The sequence below is a fragment of the Coloeus monedula genome (assembly GCF_965178545.1).
Source record: "Coloeus monedula genome assembly, chromosome: Z".
Classification (NCBI taxonomy): domain Eukaryota; kingdom Metazoa; phylum Chordata; class Aves; order Passeriformes; family Corvidae; genus Coloeus; species Coloeus monedula.
In genome coordinates this window covers 79,520,246-79,540,426 of record NC_138822.1, presented here as the reverse complement: position 1 = coordinate 79,540,426, position 20,181 = coordinate 79,520,246, and positions in this window count along the sequence as shown.

Here is a 20,181-nt window from a genome sequence, read left to right as displayed (position 1 = left end):
ACTGGAGAATAACTCCAGAGACATTGACTCTATTCTTAGCCTACTGATTTAGTGAAGGTTACCAGATTGATATACCTCTTGGACCTCTGTTCCAGCTTCAGCCTTTTACTATTGTCTGAAATTCTTTACATTTGTCTATTCAAAGTGTAAACTCCTCAGAGCAGGAGCTACTCTTCTGTCAGCAGGAAAGAGAAGAGACATTACAGAACACCATACAGGAGTGAAAAAACACAGAGGAAATCAGGAGCAGACAGCTGATTTTCAGGGGTTCCCAGGCTCCATTACACACTAAAACTTCAAAGAACTTTGGTGTTTTATTAGGGAAGGAAACTAAGTTGAAAATGAGATCTTTGGGTGTTCAAATATTAGATATCCCACTCTGAAAAAACTGACCTTGTCTCCATTTTGTGCTAATTCCTTTATGGATGAAATGTTGATATTTACCCAACCCAAAATAGATGTGTTGAAGCTAAATTTAATAGTCTTTGGAAAAACTGCTTTAATATCCCTAAATGGGTGCAATTCTCTAGCTGCAAATTATAACCATTATTTCTGTATTACATCCATTAGCAAACTCTCAGGGGGGAAAGGAAACAAAAAAGTAAAGGAAGATAACTGGACATTTCCGAGGCTGTATGCTGATAAATATAACATATGTTAAAATGATAAAAATAATTGTAAGAAATACCAGTAATCATGATAATAATAATAATAAAAAAAGAAAATTTTGGAAAGGATATAAGTTCATCTGCTTCAGGGCACAAGCTAGTTTCTACCTACAAGGACTTAAGAAGAAATTTCGCCTTTGGCCAAATTGTACTATTCATCTCTTTCTCAGAAGCATCTGATGCCAGCTGCTTTTATAAGTTCATTCCCAATCTATCTGTTCCTTGTGTGCTATGGCAATTTTTATGTTTCTGTGAGCCGAAATAAAATTGTCTTTACCTAAAACTAATTTAAAGGTATAGATACTATCTGTGCCAACATTATGCTGGAAGGGCACTCTGTAAAGTACTTCTGAACATGGAGCCAAATGCAGCCCTTTTGAAGATCTGCAGGCTTAGTCTGACAATTTTGGCACATGCCTGGTATACTTCAAGGGCGTTGAAGTTTGTGCCAGATTTTCTTCTTTGATTTCCACAGATCTGAATGCACACATCTGGTTGTGGGAGGGGTTATCACACATCTACATCTGCCAAATATGGCCATGCTCTTACACATGCATATTTCTTTAATTCCTGTGTACCTTGTTGTGACAGGCTCATTCCAGCAGTGAGTTATTTCAAAATCATTTAACGGAAAATATTCGTGAAAAGACAAACAAACAAGCAACAAAACACAACAAAAAACCCCTGATAAACAAACAATGCACAAACCAGCCAAACAAAAACTCTCACACAAATAAACCTCAAAAACAGTGCTGAGGAGAGGGAAAGAAAATCTAAGCATAACTGGATGAATTCCCATTGGAATCTTAGATGTCTATGTGTTGTTCAAAGTTTACTGAAAAAATATTCCAAAGAGTTAACCTGGAAGCTCAGCTGTAAAAAAATCAAAGGATGTGAATTCATAATAAACCTGAAACCAAAGTCATTAAATATAGATTGACAGGGAGGGCAATTTCTGTAGGAAAATAAAGAGGAGAAAAATAAAACATAAACAAGAAGATATTCAGAGAATGGGGAGGAACTATAGAAAATACAATGAAGTAATAATTGTTAGATCTGAGCCAATAATTCCCAAGGAATAACTTTCTCAGTGTATTTTTTCTCCTTTCTTAATCACAAAAAACCCAAGGATCTGGTTGTGGATTGTTTTGGGGTTTTTAAATTTAGTAATAGGAGAAACAGACCTGTATTTCAATATTTTGTTTTATTTTAAGTGTTTGAGATTCCAGGAGTTTTTGGTATGCAAATTTTGGCTTGTTCTTGTTGTAATTAGGCCCAAGGGTCACGTGGTACATTTGTTTTCTTCTGACTGAATCTCAAAACACAACTGAGGGAATCCTTGGAAGAAACTATCAGTGTTCTGAGACTCTTAAGGGATAACAAGTGTAACTAGAATGAAATTTCAGAGCCATCAAAGCTTTGCATGGTGAAATATTACTGTAAACATGCTCAAACTTGCCTCCACACACACATACAAAAAACACCCCTCCTCTGGCTGCTGAAACTTCCAGTAAATTACACCAATAAAAATACAAATTAATCTTAGAGTAAAAACTGAGTTTTTAACGTCACCATCCCTGCCCACCTTTGACTGATGCTGGATTTTGATTGCTTATCTTAAGGTCCACTTTGTCTTATAGAAGAACAAATAGAGGACAGAAATTAAAGCAAGGCATTGTAAATAAGAAGGGATGATCTAGGATACTTAAGTATTAATTAGCAAAGATTTTTCTTTTTGTCAGAGCTGAATACAAACAGAATTAGTCTTTATGTTATGTGAGGACTTTCTCACTTATAACGAAGAGAGACTAGGGAAAAAAATATCTTGTTAAGCATCTGGATTATGGTCAAAACCCCACTGGGATCACCTGGTAAACTCTTGAGAGAGATAGGTAAGTATTTTTTAGATAATAGTATATCTCAATATATATGTTTACGTTTTGTGTGGCCGTTGTTGACTTACATGCCCCTCTTCTTTGCATGTTAAATGCACATAAATCTGATTAACTTAAAGGAAACACAACAACTTTAAAATATCTGTGGGAGTATACTAAATAGCTAATTGGAAGTTGGGGTGGTAGATGATATCTATTTATTCTTCCTTCCCAATTTTAAACAACTCTGACAAATGATAAACGAGAAGATATGGACACTTTGAATTTGGTCTTCCACCTTGGAGCCTCTTCTTCCTCCTTGCATTAAAAAGTAGTTAATCCTGCCTGAAAGTTCTCTCAAGAATGGGTTCCTGCCTCTAAATCCTAAACTAAGAGGGGCACTTTTTTGCCATGTATGAGAACCTTACCTTCATTTCTGTGAACTTTTTAAGCTTTTCAATTCCTTTACTGGTTTCCTGCTGGGCTTCCCTGAATTCCTTTGCCACACAACTAAATAACTGCATATGATATTTCTAGATATTGAATATGTAGGCAGAACACCTAAAATATGAGCCTTCAGTTACAGATCATAATGATGACTGTTGAAATTCCTGCATCCAGCCAGAGAGTACAGCTCAAGTATTCAAATAGAAGTGATGAGTGTTGCATCCATGTCTAGGTGATTGACAGATAAAGTCGTCTGAAGTCGATATCAGCGAAGCACGGATCTCAAAACATAAATGTAGAAATGTGTGGATAACAATGTGAATAAAACCTAAGGAATGTCAGAGGTCAGATCTGGACCTGGTATAAATTGGCACACATCTGCAGCTGTTTTACACCTAATGAAGATCTTATCTTGGAAAGTTTCTCTAAGTTTAATGATTTCCAAATTTATTTCCCAGAATACTTTCTAAACTTTGTGAATGAGCAAAAAATATCCTAAAAAGATGGATCATTCATCTCCAGATTTTGTTTTGGTGTAGATTCTCAAACTGTCACCAAAAAAAAGAAAGAAATTATGAAATCAGAAATACTTGAATAATAGTCACACCTTGGGATACCATCTAGATCATCCTAAACTATGACCATAAAAATCTGTTATGACCAGAAAATCTGCTACTTCAAATAATGTTATCACTTCCTATTAAAAGTAGCAAATACTTTTAATATCTATGTTTCTTTTAATTTCTTTCCCCATCCACCTTTGTCAATATTTTTTGTTTGGAATCAACATTGTTAGCAATATTAAATGACTTCTGTTTCTTTTTATTGGCTTCCCCATATAGAATTCTTTTTTTTTTTTTTTCCAAATTGAGGAGGTGATTCAAAGCAAAGAAGTGAAAACAAACAAGAGAAGCCTAAACAGCATTGCTTCTGAATATCAGTTTTATTTACATTGTGTCACAGTGGGTTTAATTTGGCTAAATGGTCATCTTCCAGAGTGACCTGTGCTTTGGCAAACCGGTGCAGAGCTGCAGATGATGATGAATGTAGAGCACTATCTCAGGTACCTGAATTTCACCGTTCCCTGGTGCTCTAAGCAGAAAGTTCTTGGGAAAGGCTTGAATGTGTTAAAAGGAAGAGAGCAATTTCCTGCCTATAGATTTACAGAAACTGATGCAAAACTCAAGTGCGTGCAAACTGAGCAGGTCTAGCTGACTTTGCTCATTGTAATATTCAGATTAGTAGGTTCAAGGAGAGTTTAAATATCTATTTAATATTGTACAGCATCATGACTAAATAAATCTACTCTTTGCCATAGATCCAGTCTAGATACTCCTGTGCAATAGCACAGCTGTTCCCACCTGAGAAAGGCATGGAAGGGACTCTTATTTCTGTCATAAGTGTGCAATAACTATCTTTGTCAAAAATAGTGATTAGTCTGGTGACTACTGATTGTTTATATCAACTACATGTTATATGTTGTTGTAAGTAATAATCAAAGGATAACATAAAAATACATCAGCAAGGATTGGGAAGAATACAAGAAAAGGGAAGGTCAAGATAGGCACATTGGGGATTTAGACCATGAACCAAGATGATTTGATTTGATTTGATTTGATTTGATTTGATTTGATTTGATTTATCCATCCACAAGTGCTTAAGAACTGCAAGTGGATAAAACCTCTGGTGTGGAATACAAAATTTCAGTCCAAAAAATGGATATTTTTTTGCAATTGACCAAGTTTTGAAATAATGTTTTCGCTAAAATTTTGTTTGAAAGTTTTTCAGACATAGCTTCAGAGTTACCACTTTTTTCAAATTCAAGGGGACCAAATGATTTTTGGGAAAACACACAAAAATCTTCTATTTTTCCTTTTTTCAAACCTAGTTATCAAAGAGCTGATGATTTAACTGGTGATATTAATCCACTAATTAAGTCTCTCATGTATCCAGAAGAATAATTTGTTTCACAGCCTTTTAAAAATACTGTGCAGAGCTGAGTACAGCTAGAGATACAGACATAAATAACAATACAGTTGTTCTTCTAGCAGTTCCACACAAACAGAATTTTTCAAATTAATAAAATGTAACACTATTTATATTGCATCCATGTCAGGTAGGTTTTTGTATCAATATTTACAGATACAACACAAAATATTTTATTTGGTAAATATTACAAGCAAAGGGAGAGCAAAGATAGAGAGGTCACAGCGTAAATATATATTTGTGAAGATACCTACACTGAGCAGAGGACAGTATTTGCAGATGAATGATATACATAAAGGACAAAGATTATAACATGAGTTTTACTACATAACATAGTAAATGGAGGGAGGAAAAAAGGCTTAAAAGAATGCTCATCATAGAAAAATGGTAGAATTTTTTCAATAGCAAGCCAGAACTTTTCTGCACAATCCTTATGATACTTCTCTTTATAGAAGTGAAACTGTGAGTGAAGTAAAATGACCAATAACAATTAATAAGTAGTTTAAAGACTGCAGAAAGAATATCATTGCATATTAAGAACCCAAACTGATGGACTTTTTAAGCATGTGCTTAAGTCTAAGTACAAGCTGAAGTTCCACTGAAGCCTCTGAAGCTGCACACATAAAATGCTTTCGTGTGTTGGCATTTCAATGCAGTGGCATTTAATTGAAGCTTGAAACTACCATGATTATTTTTGCAAAAATGTGGTATATTCATTCCTATTGAAATTTACAAGGCATTTCCATGGGCATAAAGGTTCCTTTGCAATATCCTTTTGTTTCTGTTTTTAGTTTAGTTTTCCTCCCAAACCAATCTTCCTTTACCGATGAGTTTCTGCATACCAGCAGATATCAGGAGCAAACAAGGCTATCATACACACATCACAACTAGCCCATATGCCCAACAATGGATTAAAAAGCATCTTCAAGTGACACTTATGCCTCTGAGCAAAGGTCTCTTCCTGGTCAGTATGTGTACTCTATGAGACACACACTGCCACATTAAATTAGTTCATTTTCCTTTTTTGTGTCATTCTCTGCTAGACCACTGTAATATTTAAGCCCATTGTCCTGACTTTATGGACCAGGCATGACTTCATAAATAAAACATTTTTGAAGTATGAATAAAGTGGAAAACAGAAAGAATAGAAACCCATGGGGGATGGAACAAAAACTGGTCTGTAGGATGTGGCATAAAATAGCTCTAATCTATGGCTCAAGCAAAGTCCTGTGTGATACTCACGCTGTGAAGAGCCTCAGATTTCCACTTATTCACAATATTGTGAGTGTGTTTATTAATTTCCATGGGTTTTTTAAAATGTTTAGTTGATAAGGAGTGAATAGAAGAGAAGGGACAGAACTGTAGAGGTTGCATCCCTGGGGAGGAGAACTGCAGCTGGTGATAGAAATTATTTCCTTCAAGAACAGCTGTGAGTGCCTTATGTGCCAGTAGCTGCATGTGAACCCTTTATTTTTGTAGTATAAAATCTGACAGGAAAGTGTAACTCTGGAGAGAGTATTTATATGTAACCAAACACATCCACTTTACATTAAATATCCTTGTTAAGCAGGTTTATGTACTCGTGTCTGCTGTCAGTCAGGTTTCTGTGCACCCTCAATCAGTTGCACTCACCTAGTTTCCCTTGCTTGGGATTGAGTACACAGTGCATAATTGTAAGGTATTGCAAGTCCTTAAAAAGGGCATAAATTAATCAGTTTGTCAGTTTGTCCAATATTCTGCTCAATCTCAAATTTTTAACACTGAAAAACTTTTTTTTTTTTTTTTTTTTCTTCATTCCATTCAGAGTTCACTTGCAAACCCAGCAATATCTGTGCAGGTCATGTGCAACACCTTCCACTGAACAAGTCCTCTAACCCTTCCAAAACATATATCCCACTCCAGTTCACCTCTGCCTGTCTTTCAACATCTGCAAAAACCAAGAATGTGAGTTTAGTTCTGTCTTCAGTAATTCCAGCTATGACCTCCAGAAACTACCTTAAATTCAGCCACTGATTATCTTCCCGCTTTTGGGAAACGAGATGAATGTTCTCTTATCTTTAAGTCAGTATAAAATACAGTTAAAATTAAAGATAGTCTCCAAATGCTAATAAATGCAATCCCAAGCCTACACAATCGGTGTCAGTGGGAGTTTTGCCATGGAATTCAACGGGAGCAGGGTCAGGACCTGATATAATTGAGAGAAGTTGTTAATATACATCACTTACTGCCTGCCCGCAGTTCTTGTCTAGCTAATAAAGTCACTCACTGACATAACAATATAGAGTGCAGGAGCAGGTGACACACTCTACTGTGTGCTTATGAGGTCTTTTATAGCATACCTTTCCCTTCAGTACATAGTGGAGGGTATATAAATATACTCCATATGCTTTATACTACTGTATTGAGTAACTTTTTGAATGTATGCTTTGGCAGCTCAGCATATCTCTTAGTATGTGACATCCATAGCAGATTAGTAGCTTCTGTGCATTCATGAAAGCACCAGAATAGTCCAACACCAGTAGCTGTTCAATATACCTAATTGGCTTTTGGAGAGCACTAGTAGACTCACTTAGAATTAAGAATTGATGGGTTGTTTTTTTGTTTGTTTAAATATTTTTCTTTGTCATCAAAGGTTTATGTTCATGGTATTCCAAATGTGTAACATTAAAAACAAAATTATATGCAATCAGCATTTGAAGCCACCTGTTTTTTCAGGGGGGACTGTGGCTGTTAGATGAAATCAGGGACAGCAGCAGAAGCAGTTCCTAATCACACATTCTTCCTCTGTCTCTCACTAGTTACTATGTTATTTAGGTTGATAACCACAGAAGATGCTTAGTTATGCTGTAGACCACATTTTCCGTATGGTCAGGAAAGATTATAAACCAAGGAGCAAAATTATGCAGGGTGATTCATATTTATGAATAAAGGAATATTGCATATCATGGTGTAGAATATTGTGTTCTCAAAAACTTTGACCTTAAAAAAGATTTAGTTATTAAAAAACTTAGATGAAGTCATAAAGATAAGGACTGTTTACTGTCCCTGCTTAAAAGAAAAAAATTGAGTTCTAAGCAGAAGTGAAAAAGTTTTTTATCTTCATCTAAGGTGGTGGAGAGGCAAATATGGAAAGACTGAATTTGTATTTTATGTTGATCATTGTAAGAGAGGAGTGAAGAAGAGAAAAATGTCATTCAATATCTTTTGAAATTATTTGAGGTCTAGAGAAAAATGTCAAATTTTAAGAGATCAACTTGTTTATTTTATCAAAAAGATAGGAAAATGTTTCTATTTAAACATCAAAGTAGCTTAAGATAGGAAAAACTCCTGATGTGAAAGCACCATTATCTTGCAGAGGAATACAGAGCTAAAATTCATAACAAACATGCTGTATTAATACTAACCAAAATTGGGAAACATTAATTTGGCTTTGTTTTTTGTTGTTTTGGTTGGTTCGTTGGTTTTGTGTTTTCTTTTTGTTGGTTTTTTTTTTTTTTTTTTCTTCTCTTGTTGAGGTTGTTGTTGGTTTTTAAGAACTAATTTACCAGGAAAACTAAACTATAAGAATGTCAGTGAATAAGGGGTTTATGACATTTGTATGTCAGTGCCAATTGTTTTTCTAACCAAATGTTTGACAAAGTGCAAATTGTAATCAAAGTACCAAAATTACTAGTTCTGCAAAATTAAGATACGGTTGATAATATCAGCTTGATCTGATAATGGTGCCTTTTGATCTGGAATACTACAAGATTTTGAAATACTTGTCAAAAAAAAAAAAAATTCATTACTTTCAGTGTAAGTTTACATTAATCTTTTTGAAATGGGAAATTTCAATTTTTTTTTTTTTTTTTTTTACCTATATGAATGTATTCATTTCAGAGTGAAGAAGGTCTCTTTTAGTGTGCACAGAATGGGGACAGTTATTTCAGTTACCCCTGGATGTCTTTTTGAAATTCAAGATACATTACTCATTCTTGAACTGGTCGGTCCCAGGTATAAAAGGAAGAATCTTTCAAAGAGTCTCAGGTTATGTCAATTGTGGATGCATACAGCTTCAATTAATATTATAAATAAATTTAAAAAAACAAAAAACAAATCTCAAAGTGTTCAAATTGTTTTGAAATGTAAATATAATTAATGTTTTATTGTTAGGGGGAAAAGTACTATAACTCTGTTTTGTGAACCTTCCCCCCCAGTCCCTCCCCCCAGTTTTAAAGCTCTTTTGATGGACACATCCTTTTAGAACTCACACCATGTCTGGCTGCAGTTGTCACTTTACATTGAATTGTAAGTTGACAAGAAAGTCCTAGCCAAATGTTGCACTTTAACAAGACGACACATGAGACAATGCAACCTGAAATGACATGGTTTTCTTTTTTTTTGCAATTTTTTTCTTTCTTGACATACAGTATTTTCCTGAAGAAATAAGAAAAAGAAGAAATTAAAAGTATGGGTCTGCTAGAACTCTCCATTGACAATGACAGCATCCAGGCACCTGTCTTAAGCTATGCCTCCATTTTCTAAATATCAGTATTGAGGTGAGATAAAGTTAGGCCAAAATAACATAGAGAACTATTGCAGTGGTGAGAAGTTTTTTTATTAAAAAAGACTTTGGTGGATTTGTTTTTATTCTTCAGGGAAAGGCGAAATAAAAGTAAACGAGTGGATAAAATGGTTTTGGTGAAGACAGTGGGGTTTTGTGTTCTCTGTTGATTTTCTTCTTAGTTATAACCTCTCCTAGCTATAACTTAGTCTCAATGTTGTGTACTCCGTCTCTGAATGCAGCCATGGAAACCTGCCCACACATTTTCCTATATGTCTGCACATTTGCAGCTCTTTTGATACAAAGTGTAACTCCCTTCATGCAGTACAGCACAAAGAAATAGAAACAATGCAAACACAGAGCTGGGGGTTGTGACCTGGTAATGGAGATCCTCCACCTAATTTATTTTTATTAAAAAAAAAGTATAGCATCTGTGCTGTTTTGGAACAACGTTGCCATTTGCATAAGTTGAAACTTGAGGAATTGCTTTAAAATATAAGCTAGCAAGGGAGGTTTTTACCCAGGTCAGATGGAATGACAGTGTGTTTTGACATCTGGTGGCCCACGTTAATTCAAGTAGGCAACCCACAATAACTGGGTTAACCAGCAAAAAAAGTAGATTAACTCCATACGCTGCCAAAGAAACCAAAATATCTTCACCTCTGTGGTTACCTTGAGTCCTGGAGAGTTTTAGTATGGTTTACCACAAAATTCTGCAACTTATGGAACCAAACCAAATCTCAGAACATTAGAAATCCAGGTCACAGGTGGTGACCTCATCTGCTACTCTTGCCTACTCATCCATCCTGAGTATTCCAAACCCTCAGTAACTTAACTGTCAACGTCCAGAGAACCATTATGTAATAAATTTTTGTTTCTTAGTTTTCAAGAGCAAAAAAGGCGGGGAAAGAAAGCAGGAAGTCCAAGAAGGTGTCTTCAAAAACAGCCTGCCCAAAATCCACTAGGCACCCCTGATACTTAATGAGGAACAGCTCATTTCAGGACTAATACAAAGCTCAGTTTCCAGTGCCCACTGAGAAGGAGAAGAGATATGCAAATGAATGTCTGGGAAGACTCACGGCTCCCAAGCTTGCATGTGCTCCCTTTTTGTCTGCAGCATTTCATTTGTGAAGCACATTTTCCCCAGGGGGGAGTAAGACAAGATTCAATTCAGATTTTCTCTATATTAAATTAAATGCAATGTCCATGGAGCCCCAGGGGGGTGGAGTGGGGGTGGGCACACTTCAGATCCTGATAGGATGATGACTTATTTTGAAAGCAACTAACTTTTGAGCAAATTTGAACTGCATATGACAGGGACATAGGGTGGTGGAGTGAATTAATGTGAGCATTTAATGAGCTATATTATTACTGTCCTACTCTGAAAAACTAAGACTTTCTAAAGCAGTTAGGAGCAGTTTGAAGTAAAGACATGCTAACTAGAAATTTAAATTTATATTTCTTTGATATTTTCTAGAATTTATTCGTTTAAACTTTTGCTCATACCCTTGGGATGGTTGGGATGACTATAACTACTTGGCTGTTAGAGTCACAACTTTTAAGAAAGGTTGTCATCCTGTAAGTTCTTAAAGTTAGGGCATATATACAAGAAAAAATTACTCAAAATCATTAAGTCAAAGTGTTTACAACACATCCCTCATTTGTGAAAATTCCAAGGTCGAAGCTAATAGAAATTACCTTAATTTATTTGAAATAAGGATTAAAGCTGCTTTCAGGTAATTACCTTCTGTGATATGTTATACAAAGATACAAAAGACTTTCCCAAATATTCCATGTGAGGAATAAACAACCGAAAATATGGGAAACCAGAAATGGGAAAGCAACAGTGACCCAAGATAAAAGAACATCAAATGGCCTTAAGTGATCCAGGAAATGTTATTCAGGCAAATCCCTCTAGATTAAATCAGATTAGATTGTATTTTCACAAAAAATACTTACCATTTTGTAAAACATCCAGTGCTGCATCAAAAGCCCTGTTTCCATTTTAAAATTAATGAACAGCACTAACTCATCCAAAATACAGGTTCATAGAGGAAATATATAATTACTCAATTGCAATTTTAATGAAAAGTGAGGGACATACTTCTACATTTTTCCTTTATCCCAGAGATTTTGCCACTGGGAATGCATGGTTCATATGTTGTTTCTCTGTGTGATCCAAGAAAGTTTTGTTCTGATGAAACTCCTAGCAATCCTCATGCTCTGTTGTGATTATAGTAATCAAGTTCCAATTAAAAATAAATGTCATAAAAATTTGTGGGTAAACAATGTAATAACTCACATGAAGCCACTAAGAAATACCTGTAGAAGGAGAAGCATTTGTAGAAGTCTCTGTTCATCTCACAGTGTGATCACACTTGCAATAAACTCTTCTGCTTTATAAATATTTGGAGGCAGGAGTCACAACACAGTTCTCAAAATGATGTAAAAAAATCTGTAAATATTTGAACAGAAAGAACTTAAAGAGAAAAAACAAGAATGTCAAAACCTCACAAACTTTTTTTTTTTTTCAAATGCCAGTACTTTTTTTCCCAAATCAGTGCTGTTTTAGGGATTAAAATGCTTTTGAAAAACATTACTTAAGTTCTCTTACTATGGATTGAATGGTTTACATTTAAAGAAGGTTCCAGAATTAGAGTTGTACACATAAATAATCACTGACATAATATAGCATCTTCCCAGTGAGAACATGAATGTAAAAAATATTGGAAATGGTTTGATGATACAATTTGAAATTCAGTGTTCCAGAAATGCATGCTTTCAGGATTCTTGTTAGATTTTAAATGATCAAAAGCAAGTCCAGAAGATACAGATATAATAAAAATCCTCATTATTTAATATTCCAAAATGGTACAATAAGTTAAATTATCTTGTCAGCATATATTTAGAGTACACAAACTAAACAAAGAATATGGTAAAATACAAAGATATATGTGTCCTGTTTTCAAGAAACCTGTGATTAACAGAGAAAAAGCTGTGTGATATATTGTTGAGAACATTAAACCAATTTGAACAAATTTTATGAATATATGGATCATATATTCTCTTCCATAAATGCTTTTTAGATAATAATATCCTTCAGCAATGACAAAATGATTGCAGCTGATGTACAGTATATTTTTCTTTATGTGCTTTATATCCATAAAAAATAAATTAAAAGAAAAAAAGAAAAAAAAAAAAAACAAGAGAAAGGAGAGGGAGAGAAAGATACTGAAGATACTGGAAGCATAGCAGGTTTTTTTTTTTCTCTGTTTTTGAGTTGAAACTAATTTTACTCCTTGTGCAAGAACAGAGCAACTGTTCCCTGTGGCTCTCTTATAAGGTCTTGTTTCAGAAGCCGACTTGTGTCAGTACTTGAAATAAAGATGAGTGAACCCCCAATTGGCATCTGCTGCACAGCAATGTCAAGAGCTGATACAGCCCTAGAACATCCTGTGAGACAGAAATTTAGTTTATTTTTATACACGTGGTTGCGACTTTTCATCTGATATTAAATAGTCCCCTACAGTATCATCCTCTTAGTAGTCAATGGGTTTGCTATTAATATGTGGATGTATTATGAGTCACGCCTCACAATAACAGGAAAATTGAAGCATTAATGAGCATGGCTTTAGCAGGTATGACATTAGAAATACTTCATCCTCCCTACAGCACGTTTTTGGTCCAGCAGGTGCAGAGAGACCTGCTTTGGGAGCAATATATCAAAGGAAATACAAGTGGTTTCTGACATCAGCACCTATTCTAGCTAGAACATTTGAAGTTGATTTGACATGAAATGGGTCAGGAAAAAGGAGAGGGTGGAAAGGAAACAAATTTCTTAAGCTGTTCCTCTTAAATCCTCAACTGTGGTGCGCTGTACTGGCATCCTTACATGGAAAACAAAATAGAAACCAGGAACAAATGAAAAAGATATGGTGAATTTTGCAACACCACCGCACTCCAGCACTAGGCCGGTAGCATTTTTCTGATCTTGAACCAGAAAAACAAAAAAAATTTAAAAATTGTGAGAGTTTAATCCACATGTTATCCAGATACACCAAGTAAGTCTCTGCTCAGACTTTGACTGTAACCCCCCTGAAAACATCACAGTGATGAGTCTTTGAAGTGGCTGCATATTTTCCAATAAAATGGAAAAACGAGTGAAATCACTCCAAGTTTGGGTGGAGAAAAAAGGAAGACAAGAGAGCTGCAGAATGGTATTTGCAATGCAGTTTTTTTCATTACCCTTCTTCTGTCAAATACAGCCACACCGGGGCAGACCCAGTTTGGCCCTCTCTGAAAAGTGCTTTGAAGTTGAAACATATTTTGTACATGCTAAGTATTATTATCAAAATTAATTGATAGGGGGACTGTTCTGTGCAGCTGCCTGCTAGCTTAGATTGAGTTATGCTGCAGGATATTGTTTGTGTTGTGATGAAGAAGGCTGTGGTAATACTCTCTGACTGCCTCTCCTCTGGGAACTCTCCCAAAAGCAAAATGTGCATCTGATGAGAGTATCCCAGTGAGCAACGATTTAAATACATAAATAAAATTAATAGGAATGAGGAACATGTGTGGGAGGTAATTTGAGGTCTTCATAAACATCAGTCTTCAGTTTGGATAAAAATTGTCAGTGGTCTTAATTTCAGAGGTAGTGAGAGGTCCAAATTTCACTCCAATATGGAAAAGAAGTCTTAACAGAACTTTTGAGCCGTTTCTGAGATTGATTTTTAACTCAGGTCATCTCCCATCCACTGTCCAGAGTCTCTTTTTATGTGCTTTGATGATTGACTGACAACCCAGTGTGCTTTTTCAAGGCATCTACAGACATATGTAATTTAGGAACTCCAGACTTCCTTTGCATTCAGTGAAGAGGAAGGGTAGTGGGGGAGAGAGGAAAGTTGATGATTCAGGATGATGCTAAAATGGGCTGTGTCTTCTTTCATTGAAGGTTTGTTCTCCTCCTGAAGCTGAACGCAAGTGCCTCAGCTAAAGGATATCTATTAATTGGTATGGTTCCTCCTCCCACAGAAGCAAACCTGATCTAAAAGACCCCATCTGAGACAAACTCTCTTTGCTACGCATAATCCCAGTACTCACTTTTTTCATTTTTATTTTTGCGCTTTCTTTGAGTGTGAATTCCTTGAATCCTTTGTTTGTTGTTCCTACTTTCCAGAGCTAAGCCTCCCGTGCAAACAGCTTTGCTTGAGTGCAGCTGTCTCATTTTGCATAGCACACTCAAAACACAGCTCTCACCAGTCCATGTTATGCTAACTTATGATTGAAACATTCAGACCTGAACCCCTGGAATTTTCCATCTGCTTTTCATCTGCTGAGCTGACAGTAGAAGGGCAACCGCTGCGAGAAACCCCGCAGGGCAGGTTTTACCAGTGGGTGTAATTGAGAAACAGTAGCTAACACTCTCAGTTACAGGGCAAGGGGATGGTTAATAAAAGAAAATATAGATCAAAAAGATATAAACACACATCACAGCGTGATCCAAATCAGCGTGTTTTTAGGCTTTGTTTTTTGTTGTTTAGGTTGGGTTTTTTTTAATACATACACGCTCGTGCATTCTCAAGAACATGTGCACTAGTGTGTCTCATTGAAGAAAGTAAAAAATCTGAGATTCGTGGAACACGACCAGCATTTAAATGGAGCAAAAGGTCTTATTGAGATTCTGGAGAGAGGGGAAAACTGAGAGCCACTTCCCAACCAACAGTGTCAGCCACTTTTTCAGCAAATCAAGTGAAAAAAATAACTGATGATTTTAAGTGTTTGACACAACATGCCTTTAAAGTCCCTAGGATGCATATCCAGTCCTTTAGTCTGCTGAGGACCCTGAGGCCTTGTTTAATCCTTTCACAATGAGTCTAGTGATAGCAGGTATGCTATCTACGTTAAAAAGGGAAGCATTATACATCAACTGCCATATTGAGGAACAAGCATGGACCTTGAGCACCATGGCACCCTCATTCTCTGAAAAGTGTCTAGAAAAGGGGTCTGCAGTGAGCACTGTCCAGGAGGCTGTACTTCCTTGTAAAAAATATTTACAAGGTCAGTCATCTGAATGTGTCTTAAATCACCTTAAATGTTCCTTCTTGATATGTTTTGGTTTGGATTGGTTCAGTTTTTGATAGGAAAGAAAAATAAGTAAGAAAAAGGAATCAAAGGAAATGCAGACAAAAGCACACGCACACATACATATACATACTGAGAAATTGTTATACAAAATGACCAATGCAAATCAAGAAAAATAATTATTGCAGCTGATGAAGCAGAAACCCCATTATGGCTAGATGCTAGTTCACAATGTATGGTCCTGGAGGTTGAGAGCTAAATGCATTTTTCAGCATCTTTAGCACAATTTATTAAATTAAGTTTTAAAATGAACCACATTTCTACCCACTCTGTATTTTCCCTCCTCCTTGCTCTCTGCTTAGGGCATTTTACCATCAGTGTTTATCACTGTTTGTTTGCTTCCTCTCATTTTCAGACCTGATGCTGGAGTGCGAAACTCTCCTTCCAATTATGCTGGAAATGTTATTCATACCGATAGCAATCCTTATATTGGGGTGCAAGGTGGGGAGAGAAAAACATCTGGAATATCTTTTGGTACCTTCTGATGAAAGTCTTAGGTGTCTCAACCCAGAACCAAATCAAAGCTCTGAGATGAAGCAATGTCTCCTGTTAAATCAGTGGTACCATTGAAGCAGGGCAGATATCCACAAATCAAATATCTTCCTAAAGTGGAAACCTAAGGGGTAAAATGGTAAATGCCCTTTAAATCTGTATGCGCATTGCTGGCATTCATCTTTTCCCAGAAGGAGTTTCCAGCACTGGAGCTGCTGAATATATAAGTTTCAGAGGCAGTCTGAAGTAAATCTGGTACAGCCTTTTCCCAGATGTAATCCTTTGACCATGCAGCTGGGTAATCCCTATACCTTTTAGATACAGCTAGTGAGTCTGTACTGAAATTATACTGCAGGTATCTTTCAAAAAGAGAAAAACTGTTCAAAATCTTCCAGCATATGGCACACATTTTGAGGATAATTTTTACTTGAGTTTCATCTTTCTTCTCTTTAACTTATTGTAAGCTAAAACCCAATTTTAATTCCCATGAGAAGTTAGTCTCATGTCTCCTGAATCTTAAGTAATTCTCCTTTTAATTTCTGCACATTGATACTGGCTCTGTGTTTGCAAAGACAGGTTCACTGTCACTGTCAGTCTCTAATTCTCATGGAAATAATTAAAAACAATAACCCCCCTTTTTTAGGTGAAGAAAGGAATGGGAAGAAGTGAAGTGAAAACATGAAAAGTGGCAGTTGCAAAATGGAACATGGAAGCCATAGCACCCATCACAGAGGCACTTGCTATGGATACATAGCACCACAGACTGGAAGATATGACCAATTCTTTGTCTTTGCTGACAGTTGTGCAATATGTACAGTACTGCAGAATGACTCACAATTTCAAAAAATCATTATGAAGAAAAACAATGTCAGCTTTGGGTTTCTGCGAAGGAATTGCAAGAAAGGAAATGAGAAAAAAGGCAAAGCTAGAAATATCTACCAATTCCTTCCTCTGCTTATAAAGTATGAGAAACTAATTCAGGATGTAGTTACTGATGTGGATTTTAGCACAGTGTCTGTTCAGGTATGCATAGTATGAGTAGCTCCAAGTCTAACCTGGTTGAAGAGTGATTTAATTAATAACACTTAAACTATAAGCTTTCGTTTATAGTGAGGTCCTCTGGGGCTTATTTCTTTGCATCACTGCTGGAACAAAAAGGAGACTTAAAATTTGTGTAAATTACTTTTATATGTAACGTATACAAAGTGACACGTACAGGAGTTTCAAACAAATGCATTTGTGTGTGCATGTGTGGAGGGAGGGATCTTTTGAAGGGTATCCAGATGAAGAACAGATGTATGAATAACAGTTTTTTAAAGATCTTTTTTCTTGATTTAATTTTTCCCCTTTGTATAAAAAGAAACATGGCAAGATTATCTTTCACAGCTATTAGTAGAGATCTATTTATACAGATGCCTCTCTAAATTATGAATTCAATCATCATCCCACAGATAAATGTTGAGTCATAATGGCATATGTTGATTTAATATCTGAGAATGAGACTTTTGAGTCAAAGGACTGTGTCACATTAGAAGTGCTGGGCCAGAAATGGTTAGGCTTTGAAACTTAATACTATAGCAAATAAATCTGGCAATATGTTTTAAAATAGAGAAGAGGGGGAAAAAAGATAAATTGCAGGCATGAAAATATCATCAGAGTATTTTTCGACCAAATTGCTGCATATTTCAAAGGTGTATTATCAAGGTAGTTTTCTCTTTGAGGGTCAAATGAATAACTTGTTCATCAGTGTAATAAAGCATGTTTTATTCCATTTGAACATGTATGCTTTAGATAGAAATCAACAAACACTGCCAATTTGAAAAGCTCTGAATTTTGCTCAAAGGGTAAAAGGTGTATGACCCACCAGAGGCAAATATAAAATAAAATTTAAAAATATGTTTTAAAGTAAATATTACGAAATAAGTATAAGAAGTGGTTTTTGGGTTTTTTTTCCTCCAGAGTGAAATGTACAAAATCCCTCTAGAGATGTGGCTTCCCACATTTAGGGACAAGATTCAGAATAAGATGGCAGTACATTTGCATTTGAAATTTCCTTCATGCAAAGTTCATAAGGATAACATCCAAACCATATAATTGGAAGTAAGACATGCAAACCACTCTGAAACTGTTAACCATGGCTATCCCATACAAATCCAAATGTAAGGAACTGTATTATATGCAAAGACAGCATCATGCCCTAAGGATGCTATCTCTTTTTCTTATCCCCCTCTTTAACTGAGACATGAGCTAACTCCCAAACAGCAACCCAGAAAACCCAGTGTTTTCTTCACTGCCTAACCTGCAGATTTTTTAATCCACAGCTGCTTCACTAAGCACCCTTTGAGTTCCTTGGGTGCCCAGATGCAGATGCTAAAATGCACATCCTAATTGATGGGTGATATTCTTGTATATGAAACTTCACTGCAATGCAGCCTAAATTTACAGGAACAAGCCACTAATTCCTCAGTGAGAATCCAAATTCAGCCCTGACCTAGGGAGTTTTGCCCCCTCTTCTGAATCGTGGTGCTCTTACTGGAGTGTCTGGTGGCTGATCATCTCAGTGTGAAAGCAATGGAATTAGCATTCCCCGTTCAATGACGGAGAATGACAACTGGAGATTGTGGCAGAGCTTCAAAGGAACAGCTCTAATGGGAAAGGCTAACACTTCATGTGCACTGAATGAATCATGCTGTGAAGGAAAATCATCTCTTATGTAGTCAGTGTGGTCAAGGAGGAGCTACAATAGACAGACCAAAAGCCTGTGATGGTTTTCAAAGGCATTTTCCTTTCATCATCTCGATTTGATATTTATGGAGCTCTAGGTACTTTGGATTAATGAGATACTAAGGATATCCATGAGGTGAGTTCTAAGCTAGCCACATAAATTAGTTGGGTTGGGTTCTACTGTGATAGAACAGGAGCCAAATAACATCAGTTTTGTCTTTCGCTTTTCTCTCTCTCAAAAGACCTCTGATCAGGAAGCTTCCAATCTCATAGTGCCCATAGTTTGGAAAATTTCTGGAAACTATTCATGTGACATTTTTCTGATTCTACTAAGTAACACTGGGTCTACCCAGGGACTGGGGAGCTATCCTTAGCTGCTAACAGATGTATATCAGTGATGGAAACCTGTGAAGTTGTTTTGGCTTTTTGGGGTTTTGTTAAACAGATGTTCTGAAAATATTTTGAAGACCTTTCTGAAATGGCATAAATTTTCAAGATGTAAGGGTTGCGGTGATTCTAGGTCCAATTTCCAAGGAATGGAACCTCTAAATCTGTTAATGAACTTCCTGTAATCTCCAGGATACACTACATTGTAACATTTTGTAATGTGTTGTGTTAAAAAGAACATCTAGCTCTGTGTAGTCATGGTCATATTTCTAGGAAGCTTCTCACTTAAAAGTCACATTTATCAAGGGTCTTGCTCTGTGAATAGCCACTTGTGAGTGAAAAAAGGTGATGATCTTTTCTTTTAAGACACAGCATATTCTTTTTTAAAATTCCATTTGAATTTTCCTTTGCTTTTATGTTTCTATTAATAGTGAAAGACACTAACTGTAACTCCCTTTGAAACACAAATAAAAGGTAATAGCTGGTGAGGACTGAAAAATAAAGCAAAAAGTGTCTGATCCCAACGAAACAGGATACCTAGATACTGTCTACGAAAGGTTTATTGTCTGTTCAGGGTGGAGAAATATCTGATAGTTTTATTCAGCACTTTGGCTTACCTTGATTCAACATAATAAGTAAAACCACACATTTGCTTTCCAAGGAACATTAGAAATTGTTCTAGAAAGGCTTTATTAGTTCTGCTTTTCCAGTTCTCAACAGTGTGACATTATGAACAATGATAAGCTTTACAGACTTAGTAAAATGTGTTATTGTCCTTGCAGACAAGCCCTGGCAAGATGCTGTGTGTGTTTTTACAGAGCCCAATGTCAAAACTTTCTTGTACAAAGCTCGAGGACCTGTACAGAATGAGCTACAGCAGGCAGAGATTAGCAAATTCCAACCGTAGCTGTTTACAGAT